The following is a 13,375-nucleotide window of genomic DNA, read 5'->3' on the forward strand; positions in this document are numbered from 1 at the left end:
CTTCAGAATGGAGAAGATGGAGAAAATCTCTCCCACCATCATCTCCCTCATCTGAGAAAATCATAGACCATAGAGTTTTATCAGACTGATTAGCATATTCGGACAGATTTTCTTGGATGAGAGAAAGTACAGTTGTGTGACTCTAACCTTAGGCAGAGTTCAGACAAGTATATAATAACATACAGTGCCTTGCGAAAGTATTCGGCCCCCTGGAACTTTTCAACCTTTTCCCACATATCATGCTTCAAACAAAGATACCAAATGCATATTTTTGGTGAAGAATCAACAACAAGTGGAACCCAATTGTGAAGTTGAAAGAAATTTATTGGTTGTTTTAAATTTTTGTGAAAATTCAAAAACTGAAAAGTGGGGCGTACAATATTATTCGGCCCCTTTAACTTAATACCTTGTTGCGCCACCTTTTGCTGCAATTACAGCTGCAAGTCGCTTGGGGTTTGTCTCTATCAGTTTTGTACATCGAGAGACTGAAATTCTTGCCCATTCTTCCTTGGCAAACAGCTCGAGCTCAGTGAGGTTTGATGGAGATCGTTTGTGAACAGCAGTTTTCAGCTCTTTCCACAGATTCTCGATTGGATTGAGGTCTGGACTGTGACTTGGCCATTCTAACACCTGGATACGTTTATTTGTGAACCATTCCATTGTAGATTTTGCTTTATGTTTGGAATCATTGTCTTGTTGGAAGACAAATCTCCGTCCCAGTCTCAGGTCTTTTGCAGACTCCAACAGGTTTTCTTCATGAATGGTCCTGTATTTGGCTCCATCCATCTTCCCATCAATTTTAACCATCTTCTCTGTCCCTGCTGAAGAAAAGCAGGCCCAAACCATGATGCTGCCACCACCATGTTTGACAGTGGGGATGGTGTGTTCAGGGTGATGAGCTGTGTTGCCTTTACACCAAACATATCGTTTGGCATTGTTGCCAAAAAAAGTTTGATTTGATTTCATCTGACCAGAGCACCTTCTTCCACATGTTTGGTGTGTCTCCCAGGGGGCTTGTTGCAAACTTTAAACGACACTTTTATGGATATCTTTGAGAAATGGCTTTCTTCTTGCCACTCTTCCATAAAGGCTCACAAAGCATATATATCCAACAAGGGAAAAGACCAGTTTTACAAAAGAACCCCCCCCGTAAAATTGTACTTATTGGTCGGCTGCTTTTAGTGGATGGGTACAGTGACACATGCAGACACATGTGTTGTGGCGTTTATTTTCATATAGGTCATGGTCAAACATACTTGGATATAGGAGTATCAGTTAGCACAGAATGACTTTATTAATTGCGTCCTGGTACTATACTTGCTGAGGGTACTATTATGCTGGAGTAAACCTGGACCTCCGCTATGCGTATTTACTGATGTTTAGGTTATTATTTATAATTTCTATCCCCTTTTTCTCACATCACATTGGAGGAGGGGGGCCTTATATTTTGTTCATAGAACATCACATATGATATTACAAGCCACCTGGTCTTCTTTTTCTGACTTTATTCATTTTAGGGAGTAGATAAGGGATAGCCATCGCACGAGCGGGGGCGCCATCCTCGTTTTTTCTCTCAGGGTGCCAACCTCTGCATCTAGGTAGGCGCACATCTATAGGATTTTTGCAGCTTCTAGGGATATCTCACATATATCCGCACACCCTTGGTACTAAGTATAGGACAACACGTGTGTATCACTGATATTATCTTATATCTGAAGTAGGATACATATATACGGTACATATATTTATCTCTTATCCTTTAAACTGAGGTTTTCTTTGACTGTATCTTTTATCAGTCCAGACGTTTTTCTGAGGGATTATTTCCCCTGTTCGTGTTTGATCCATTACGTAGGGCAACTTTTCTGGGTATAGAGTAATTTATTTATGTTTGTTTTGGTATTTATTAAGTATACAATTTTACGGGAGTTTTTTATTTTGTAAAACCACTCTTCCATAAAGGCAAGATTTGTACCGTGTACAACTGACTGTTGTCCTATGGACAGACTGTCCCACCTCAGCTGTAGATCTCTGCAGTTCATCCAGAGTGATCATGGGCCTCTTGGCTGCATCTCTGATCAGTGTTCTCCTTGTTTGAGATGAAAGTTTAGAGGGACGGCCGGGTCTTGGTAGATTTGCAGTGGTATGATACTCCTTCCATTTCAATATGATCGCTTGCACAGTGCTCCTTTGGATGTTTAAAGTTTTGGAAATCATTTTGTATCCAAATCCGGATTTAACCTTCTCCACAACAGTACGAGGGGCGATCCAAAAGTAATGATAATCGGTTATTTCTATTGCACACAGAAATTAAAATAAAATGTTTTCTTCTTTCTTAGGTACCCACTAGTCCAGGAAAAAAAAATCACTTAAATAGACCACGATTCCCGGGAGCTACATTCATTTGAATATGAACTGCCGAGGAGTGAACATCAAAATGGAAAAAAACGAGCTCAGAGCTGTCATCAAATACCTCTGCTTGAAAAAAATGACTACCAAAGACATACACAGCGACGTGGTGGAAACATTGGGGGACTCTTCTCCTCCATATTCCACAGTTGCATGCTGGGCCAAGGAATTTAAGCTGGGAAGAACATCGACGGAAGTTGAACATCGTGAAGGACGCCCATCCACGTCCCTCAATGAAGAAAACGTGAAAAAAGTTGAAGAAGTTGTATTGGCAGATCGAAGAGTGACTATCAGGCATGTAGCTGAGGTCACAGGGATCTCATATGGCAGTATTCAAAGAATCTTTGCAAAAGAATTGCATATGAGAAAGGTCTCCGCGCGTTGGGTGCCAAAAATGTTAACCGACAAGCAAAAGAAGAAACGAGTTGACATTTCAATAGCAAATCTCGAAAAGTTCCAAGCAGACAAGGAAAATTTTTTGTCACGTTTTTTGACCATGGACAAGACCTGGATCCACCACTTTGATCCCAAAACTAAACAACAATCGATGACGTGGAAACGAGCCGACGAACCGACGCCGAAGAAATTCAAAGTGTCAAGCTCAGCAGGGAAGGTTATGGCGTCCGTTTTTTGGGACGCTGAAGGAATTATTATGGTGGACTATTTGGAGAAGGGAGCCACTATTACGGGCTCCTACTACGCAGAACAAATAAGAAGATTGTGGGAGGCTATCAAGGAGAAAAGGCACGGCAAACTGCGGGCTGGAGTGCTGTTTCACCAAGATAACGCGCCGGCTCACAAAGCTGCAGTTGCCATGGCTACCATTCAAGAAGAGGGCTTTGAACGGGTGGAACACCCCCCCTATTGGCCAGATCTAGCCCCCCAGTGACTTCTTTCTCTTTCCTCGGCTCAAGGAACACCTCCGGGGCAAGAAATTTGATGACAATAGCGACGTGATAACCGCTGTTGGGGATTTTTTTGAGGGTCAAGATCAAGAATTTTTTCTAAGGGAATTCTAAGTTTAGAAAAGAGATGGACTAAATGTATAGACTTGTTAGGAGACTATGTAAAAAAAAAAAATGTGACTATATTCATTGTGTTTAGTATTGATTATCATTACTTTTGGATCGCCCCTCGTATCACGGACCTGCCTGTTGTGTTCCTTGGTCTTCATGATGCTCTCTGAGCTTCAAACAGAACCCTGAGACTATCACAGAGCAGGTGCATTCATACGGAGACTTGATTACACACAGGTGGATTCTATTTATCATCATTAGGCATTTAGGACAACATTGGATCATTCAGAGATCCACAATGAACTTCTGGAGTGAGTTTGCTGCACTGAAAGTAAAGGGGACGAATAATATTGCACGCCCCACTTTTCAGTTTTTGAATTTCCACAAAAATGTAAAATAACCAATACATTTCGTTCAACTTCACAATTGTGTGCCACTTGTTGATTCTTCACCAAAAAATGTACATTTCGTATCTTTATGTTTGAAGCATGATATGAGGGAAAAGGTTGAAAAGTTCCAGGGGGGGCGAATACTTTCGCAAGGCACTGTAGCTAATTTGCGTCCTAAAAAAAAAAAAAACCACTTATTTTTCATCCATATTGTGCTCCAAATTGCTAACCTAAGGCTCATATGTGTTGTGTATATCTATTTTATACGTCTGTATGCCAACCAACCTTTATATTAAATTAACAATATTTGCAATGGATTGCCAGAAAAAAAAAATTCATGTATATTCTACTGTATGGTCTCAATTTTTCTTTTAAAGCACCCACTAAATATGGTCATCTCTAAATCGGAATTGACTAGTGCACACTGCCATTTTTTCTTTCCCCGACACCAACAGTCTGTCCATGTGTAAACTTTCTTCCTAAGGCTACTTTCCCACTTGCGTCGTTCGATGCACGTCACAATGTGTCGTTTTGAAGAAAAAACGCATCCTGCAAAGTTGCCCGCAGGATGCGTTTTTCTCCATAGACTTTCTTTAGCGACGCATTGCGACGTATCGCCACACGTCGCATCCGTCGTGTGACGGATGCGTCGTGTTTTGGCGCACTGTCGGCACAAAAAAATGTTACATGTAACGTTTTTTTTGAGAGTCGAGTCCGCCATTTCCGACCGCGCATGCGCGGCCGGAACTCCGCCCCCTCCTCCCCGGACCTTACAATGGGGCAGCGGATGCGTTGAAATACTGCATCCGCTGCCCCCGTTGTGATTTTATTTCACAGTATGCGTCGGTACGACGGCCCGACGCACTGCGACAGGCCCGTACCGACGCTAGTGTGAAAGTAGCCTAAATTGTGCCGTTGACTTACATTAGTTTACTATGCACGCAGTCTTGTTTTTAGACCAAAATTATGCTTGCCTGAACTGACCCTTTTGCTTACTGTATACCTATACCAATTTATACACCTGCAGTTGCCTGACATAAAAAAAATAAATAAAAAAAAATAAATATATATATATATATATATATATATATATATATATATATATATATATATATATATATATATATATATATATATATATATATATATATATAACAACTGCACAAAATCTAGCTAACTTTGACACTTCGTGTTAAAAAAAGAAAATCTGATTTGGATTGATTTTAAATTACATTTCTAATAGGATACATATAATCATTATCCCTAAACTTTAATTTATGGACAGATAATTAAGAAAATCAATAATTACATCAGTTCTGCTCCAGTAGAGCTTAGAATAGTGGAAAAATAAAAACACAGAGCACAAAGGGAAGAGTCACACAAAACAAAGATAAACAAAGATGGACGATTCATTTCCGTGAGCGATGTTCCGCCCGATTTTGTGACCCATAGCAATCATTTTCCTGCAATAATGAACATTACATGGAGCCTATTGAGGTGAACAGGAATACATAAGCCCAAGGACTCCAGCAGTACTTCTGTAACCAGAGATATTTTGTTGTACTCTCCACTCTGCCCTCCTCCTATTACCCAAATATGATCTCATAGGGGTTATCTAATTTAACCCCTTAGTGACGGAGCCAAATTTTTGAAATCTGACCAGTGTCACTTTATGTGGTAATAACTCTGGAACGCTTCAACAAAGCCCAGTGATTTTGAGATTGTTTTTTCGTGACACATTATACTTTATGATAATGGTAAATTTAGGTTGATATGCTTCATGTTTATTTAGAAAAAATATCAGAAATTTGAATTTTTTTTTAAAAAATTAGCAATTTTCAAACTTTGAATGATTATCCCTTTAATCCCGATAGTCATACCACAGCAAAACATTAATAAATAACATTTCCCACATGTCTGCTTTACAACAGCACCATTTGTGAAATGTTATTTTTATTTTGTTAGCATTTTAGGAGGATTAAAAATGTAGCAACAATTTAAATTTTTTTCAAGGAAATTTACAAAATGCATTTTTTTAGGGACCTATCCATGTTTGAAGTGAATTTGGGGGACCTATATATAGGGAAATCCCCACAAGTGATACCATTTTAAAAACAGCACCCCCTGACATATTGAAAACTGCAGTCAGGTCGTTTGTTAACCCTTCGGGTGATTTTCAGGAATTAATGCAAAGTGGCATGAGAAAAATGAAAATGTGTATTTTTATCACCTAAATGTCACTAACTTCTGAACAGGTTACTACAGCCGACAGACTCTAAGGCCGCTATTTGGTCATGAATTTCCATGACAAACATCAGGACCACACAATCATGATCTGAAACCACCAATTGGGATAAAGAGGAAGCCCCCACACTCTGTTAACTGTTTATAATGATGTAGTCACTATTGACAGCAGCATCTAAGGGGTTAAATAGATTTGGACGGTACAAACACTGATCGTGGCTGATGCAGCAAGTTGTCAGCTATAGTGGACAACTGACAGCTACTGGATTGTCACCTGTATGGGGATATAAGTCTCTTATATCTCAGGTCAGTCAAAAGGCGTATTGGCGGTCACTAAGGGGTTAATGAGAAGACTAAAGTCGGCATTTACACTGAACAATTATCGTTAACAAGAGGAATTAATGATCAATCTAATCGGGGAGTGTAAACAGACGGACGATCACCGTTGAATGGGTAAAACACTCGTTCGTCGTGAGAAATGATCTTTTGGTTTGCCCAAAAAAATAGAAATGATTTTCGGCAGTGCATCGTCCTCCGGAAGGCTATGTTCACACATTGTTTTTTTCTGCAGGCAAAACCTGCTCTCTTGGCAGTAAAAAAAGCTGCTTATACAAAGCAGGTTTTGCTGCATTTTTGTTGCCATTTGTGCATCCTGATCAAGTTTAGTTTTCCAAAGAAGCACCAAAAATGCAGTAAAAGCGGATACCTGCGTTTTTTTGCTGCATTTTTGAACTTGCACGTTATTTTCTATGGGTGAAGAAACGCTGCAAAAAAAAAAAAAAAGTGACATGCTGCAGTTTTCAAAAATGCAGCAGTTTTCCCAATTCGGTCAGGAAAAAAAGCAGCTGTCAATCAACTCTGGCAGCTTCTTTTCCCTGAAAATAGATGGACGACTTTCTTCTAATGTGTATGGGAAACTTAAGACACGGGCTACTTCCGGTCACTTCCATCTTTCTGTCTGTCTTTCTTTCTGTCACGGATATTCATTGGTCGCGGCCTCTGTCTGTCATGGAAATATAAGTCGCTGATTGGTCGTGGCAAAACGCCCACGACCATTGCTACGACCAATCAGCGACGGGCGCAGTCTGGCGGCAACATGGCCGCTCCTTCCTCCCCGCAGTCAGTGCCCGCTCCGTACTCCCCTCCAGTCAGCGTTCACACAGGGTTAATGGCAGCGCTAATGGACCGCGTTATGACTGGGCAATATACTACGTGGCTGGGCAATATAGTACATCACTGGGCAATATACTACGTGGCTGGGCAATATACTACGTGGCTGGGCAATATACTACGTGGCTGGGCAATATACTACGTGGCTGGGCAATATACTACGTGGCTGGGCAATATACTACGTGGCTGGGCAATATACTACGTGGCTGGGCAATACACTGCGTGGCTGGGCAATACACTACGTGGCTGGGCAATACACTACGTGGCTGAGCAATATACTACGTGGCTGAGCAATATACTACGTGACTGGGCAATATACTACATGGCTGGGCAATATACTACGTGACTGGGCAATATACTACGTGGCTGGGCAATATACTACGTGACTGGGCAATATACTACGTGGCTGGGCAATATACTACGTGGTTGAGCAATATACTACGTGACTGGGCAATATACTACGTGACTGGGCAATATACTACGTGGCTGGGCAATATACTACGTGGCTGGGCAATATACTACGTGACTGGGCAATACACTACGTGGCTGGGCAATACACTACGTGGCTGAGCAATATACTACGTGGCTGGGCAATATACTACGTGACTGGGCAATATACTACGTGGCTGGGCAATATACTACGTGACTGGGCAATATACTACGTGGCTGGGCAATATACTACGTGGTTGAGCAATATACTACGTGACTGGGCAATATACTACGTGACTGGGCAATATACTACGTGGCTGGGCAATATACTACGTGACTGAGCAATATAGTACGTGACTGGGCAATATACTACGTGGCTGGGCAATATACTACGTGACTGGGCAATATACTACGACTGGGCAATATACTACGTGGCTGGGCAATATACTACGTGGTTGAGCAATATACTACGTGACTGGGCAATATACTACGTGACTGGGCAATATACTATGTGGCTGGGCAATATACTACGTGACTGGGCAATATACTACGTGGCTGGGCAATATACTACGTGGCTGGGCAATATACTACGTGGCTGGGCAATATACTACGTGGCTGGGCAATATACTACGTGGCTGGGCAATATACTACGTGACTGAGCAATATACTACGTGGCTGGGCAATATACTACGTGGCTGGGCAATATACTACGTGACTGGGCAATATACTACGTGACTGGGCAATATACTATGTGGCTGGGCAATATACTACGTGACTGAGCAATATACTGCGTGGCTGGGCAATATACTACGTGACTGGGCAATATACTACGTGGCTGGGCAATATACTACGTGGTTGAGCAATATACTACGTGACTGGGCAATATACTACGTGGCTGGGCAAGATACTACGTGGCTGGGCAAGATACTGCGTGGCTGGGCAATATACTACATGACTGGGCAATATACTACGTGGCTGGGCAATACACTACATGGGCTGTGCTATATACTACGTGGACATACATATTCTAGAATACCCGAGACGTTAGAATCGGGCCACCATCTAGTTGTACAATAATGACCTTCGGTGGCTATTAAAGGGTTACACCAAACGCTTTGGTGCTACTGAGCTGTGAAGAAATGCTGTTATACTGGAGTGCTAAAATAACTACAATGCAAACTAATTGTGACTGTTTGGGGAAAACGGTCAAGTAATTATGGAAAAGTCAATGGTTGCCAGGACACCAGCAGAAAAAAAATAATAATTATTTAAAGAAATCGCTTTATATGCCTGATGTAAATTTTGTTTTGACCTTTATTTTCCTCAGATAAAACAATGAAAAAAATGTCTATTTACGACAGGGAAGTAAATATTAATATTATACATTGATTTTCTTTGTATCAAACCGTATTTGTTAAATCTGTCTGAATCTGATCACTACGGGGTTAACCACTCATGCCTTCACTTTGGTCTTCCATCTGTGACATCACAATGGTTTCTTTGGCAACATGTTCAATGCCCATGAGGCCACACAATACAGCAACAGTTTCCTTCAGAGGACCCTCCTGGGAAATGTGCTAATTTATGCAATCAAACAGGGCCATAGAGGGAAAAAACCTACATAAAAGGGAAAAAGAAAAAGTTTCCAAACATTTAATGAATTATTGAGCCGAACGATCATCTGTACAAAATTAATATTAGTTTTACCTTACCTAAGCTTAGTTCACCTTATTGGTTTATCTGAACTAGCGACATTCATCTTACTGTTCTATTATCTGTAATCACACAACTCATGTCAGCGAGCCCTGACTTCCCCTCAAATTCACACATTCTATCAAATATTAGAAAAAAATGACATCCAACAAACAATAGTGTTCAACAGGTCCACAAAGAATAGTGACAAAACCCCTCAAAAGTAAATAGCAACCCAAAATTTACTATACATCTACACAAAAATGCCTGCTCCTACTCCGAACTACCAGATCCAATATGCAGTGATACATTCCTATATAGTAGTACCAGTAGCCATACATACATACATCATTTAATTTCTATACAAAAGTGTCATGTTCTTAAAAAAAAAGAATCCCAATTGCTATACAATAATACCAGTTTCCATATACGATACTCAACTATCTCGATCTATTAAAATCGAGTCTCTATGGAATGGAAACTGGTATACGGTATATATTTGTATATCCCTTATACAGTAGTACCAAGTCAATATAAAATGCAAAACTCCAATACTGAAATACCAATTCTCATTTAGAATGACTCTTAATACAAAATACAAGTTCCTACATAGTCAACCATTTCTATATATTAGTACCTTCTCCCATATAGTCACCAATTTCAATGTTGTAGTTCGAATTCCCATAAAGAGTCATCAATTTCTGTAAGGATCAGTTCTCATAGTCACCAATTTCTATAAAATGATCAGTTCTCATATTCCCCAATTTCTATAAGGATCAGTTCTCATAGTCCCCAATTTCTATAAGGATCAGTTTTCATAGTCACCAATTTCTATAAGGATCAGTTCTAATAGTTGCCAATTTCTAAACGGATCAGTTCTCATAGTTCCCAATTTCTATAAATGACCAGTTCTCATAGTCCCCAATTTCAATAAATGGCCAGTTCTCATAGTCCCCAATTTCTATAAAATGATCAGTTCTCATAGTCCCCAATTTCTTTAAATGATCAGTTCTCATAGTCCCTAATTTCTATAAAATGATCAGTTCTCATAGTCCCCAATTTCTATAAGGATCAGTTCTCAGTCACCAATTTCTATAAAATGATCAGTTCTCATAGTCCCCAATTTCTATAAACGATCAGTTCTCATAGTCACCAATTTCTTTAAGGATCATTTCTCATAGTCACCAATTTCTATAAATGATCAGTTCTCATAGTCCCCAATTTCTATAAACGATCAGTTCTCATAGTCACCAATTTCTTTAAGGATCAGTTCTCATATTCACCAATTTCTTTAAGGATCATTTCTCATAGTCACCAATTTCTATAAATGATCAGTTCTCATAGTCCCCAATTTCTATAAATGATCAGTTCTCATAGTCACCAATTTCTTTAAAATGATCAGTTCTCATAGTCCCCAATTTCTATAAGGATCAGTTCTCAGTCACCAATTTCTATAAAATGATCAGTTCTCATAGTCCCCAATTTCTATAAGGATCAGTTCTCATAATCACCAGTTTCTATAAATGAACAGTTCTCATAGTCACCACTTTCTATAAATGAACAGTTCTCATAGTCACCACTTTCTATAAGGATCAGTTCTCATAATCACCAATTTCTATAAATAAACAGATCTCATAGTCACCAATTAATATAAGGATCAGTTCTCATAGTTCCCAACTTCTATAAGGATCAGTTCTCATAGTCCCCAATTTCTTTAAATGATCAGTTCTCATAGTCCCTAATTTCTATAAAATGATCAGTTCTCATAGTCCCCAATTTCTATAAGGATCAGTTCTCATAGTCACCAATTTCTATAAAATGATCAGTTCTCATAGTCCCCAATTTCTATAAATGATCAGTTCTCATAGTCACCAATTTCTATAAGGATCAGTTCTCAGTCACCAATTTCTATAAAATGATCAGTTCTCATAGTCCCCAATTTCTATAAACGATCATTTCTCATAGTCACCAATTTCTATAAGGATCAGTTCTCATAGTCACCAATTTCTTTAAGGATCATTTCTCATAGTCACCAATTTCTATAAATAATCAGTTCTCATAGTCCCCAATTTCTATAAACGATCAGTTCTCATAGTCACCAATTTCTATAAGGATCAGTTCTCATAGTCACCAATTTCTTTAAGGATCAGTTCTCATATTCACCAATTTCTTTAAGGATCATTTCTCATAGTCACCAATTTCTATAAATGATCAGTTCTCATAGTCCCCAATTTCTATAAATGATCAGTTCTCATAGTCACCAATTTCTTTAAAATGATCAGTTCTCATAGTCCCCAATTTCTATAAGGATCAGTTCTCATAGTCACCAATTTCTATAAAATGATCAGTTCTCATAGTCACCAATTTCTATAAGGATCAGTTCTCAGTCACCAATTTCTATAAAATGATCAGTTCTCATAGTCCCCAATTTCTATAAACGATCAGTTCTCATAGTCACCAATTTCTATAAGGATCAGTTCTCAGTCACCAATTTCTATAAAATGATCAGTTCTCATAGTCCCCAATTTCTATAAACGATCAGTTCTCATAGTCACCAATTTCTATAAGGATCAGTTCTCATAGTCACCAATTTTTTTAAGGATCATTTCTCATAGTCACCAATTTCTATAAATGATCAGTTCTCATAGTCCCCAATTTCTATAAATGATCAGTTCTCATAGTCACCAATTTCTTTAAAATGATCAGTTCTCATAGTCACCAATTTCTATAAGGATCAGTTCTCATAGTCACCAATTACTATAAGGATGAGTTCTCATAGTTCCCAATTTCTATAAAATGATCACTTCTCATAGTCACCAATTTCTAGAAATGATCAGTTCTCATAGTCCCGAATTTCTATAAATGATCAGTTCTCAGTCACCAATTTCTATAAAATATCAGTTCTCAGTCACCAATTTCTATAAAATGATCAGTTCTCATAGTCACCAATTTCTAGAAATGATCAGTTCTCATAGTCCCGAATTTCTATAAATGATCAGTTCTCATAGTCACCAATTTCTATAAAATGATCAATTCTCATAGTCACCAAATTCTTAAGGATCATTTCTCATAGTCACCAATTTCTTAAGGATCATTTTTCATAGTCACCAATTTCTAATACTGGTTCCGATTTCCAATAACCAATTCCCATAGAGTCACTGATTTCTTTATATTAGTAGTATAAGTCCCCATTTAAAAAAAAAACAAATTCTATACAGGAATTGGTACTACCATATAAAAATTAGTTACTTGATAAGGGAACTGGTATTAACGAGTTACCAGTTTCTATATAGCTGTACCAGTTCCCATATAAATGTGACCAATTTCTAGACAGCAGTACCAGGTCCCATTTAGAATCAATTCGTTATATATTAGCACCAGTTCCCATAGTCACCAATTTCTATATAGTAGTACCATTCCCAAATAGAGCCTCAAATTCCTACATAGTCATACCGGTCTCCATATAAAGCCACCAATTTCCATATAGTAATACCAATTTCTATATAGTGCTAGCAATTCTGACCGAGAGCCACCAGTATTCATACAGCAATTGCAGTTCCTATAAAATGTAACCATTACATATTACTTACCAGCAAATACTCTAGCCGGCCGAATATCTTCATTTTTTTTTTCAGCTTCTGAGGACGTGTTCGCTGACAATCAGACTAGGCTAGGAATCCTTGCATCAGCAGCGGTCACTTCTTCATAGCTACGTGTCCTGAATACCAAGGAGCCATCTTTTGCCTTGGAGGCTCTTTTTATGAAGCAGATAGGTCTGACATGGTGCCTGACCAGGTACTTGTGCCCGCAGATGGAGGGATGGAGACCACTGGCTCCAGCAGGGAGGAGGGGGCATTAGCATACAGCTGTCACTTGTTGGGCAGCAGAAGACAAGGGAAGGATGAAAGCCTTGGACAATGCATGTCTATTGACTTACTCCCCAGGCCACAGAGGTAATGCTGATCATGGTTTTTTTTCATCCTTGGAACCCATTTAAAGACACCACTCCCTGTTTACACCCTGCTCAAA

At 39.2% G+C, this 13,375-nt stretch overlaps 1 protein-coding gene across 4 annotated transcripts in view; it reads right to left on the bottom strand.

Annotated features, from left to right (window-relative positions):
• The window catches only part of ACAP3 (ArfGAP with coiled-coil, ankyrin repeat and PH domains 3), a 142,790-nt gene that overhangs the window by 40,130 nt on the left and 89,285 nt on the right, over window positions 1–13,375 (bottom strand). The gene's annotated exons all lie outside the window — the stretch shown is intronic.

Source organism: Ranitomeya imitator, chromosome 10, assembly GCF_032444005.1.
Source record: "Ranitomeya imitator isolate aRanImi1 chromosome 10, aRanImi1.pri, whole genome shotgun sequence".
NCBI lineage: Eukaryota > Metazoa > Chordata > Amphibia > Anura > Dendrobatidae > Ranitomeya > Ranitomeya imitator.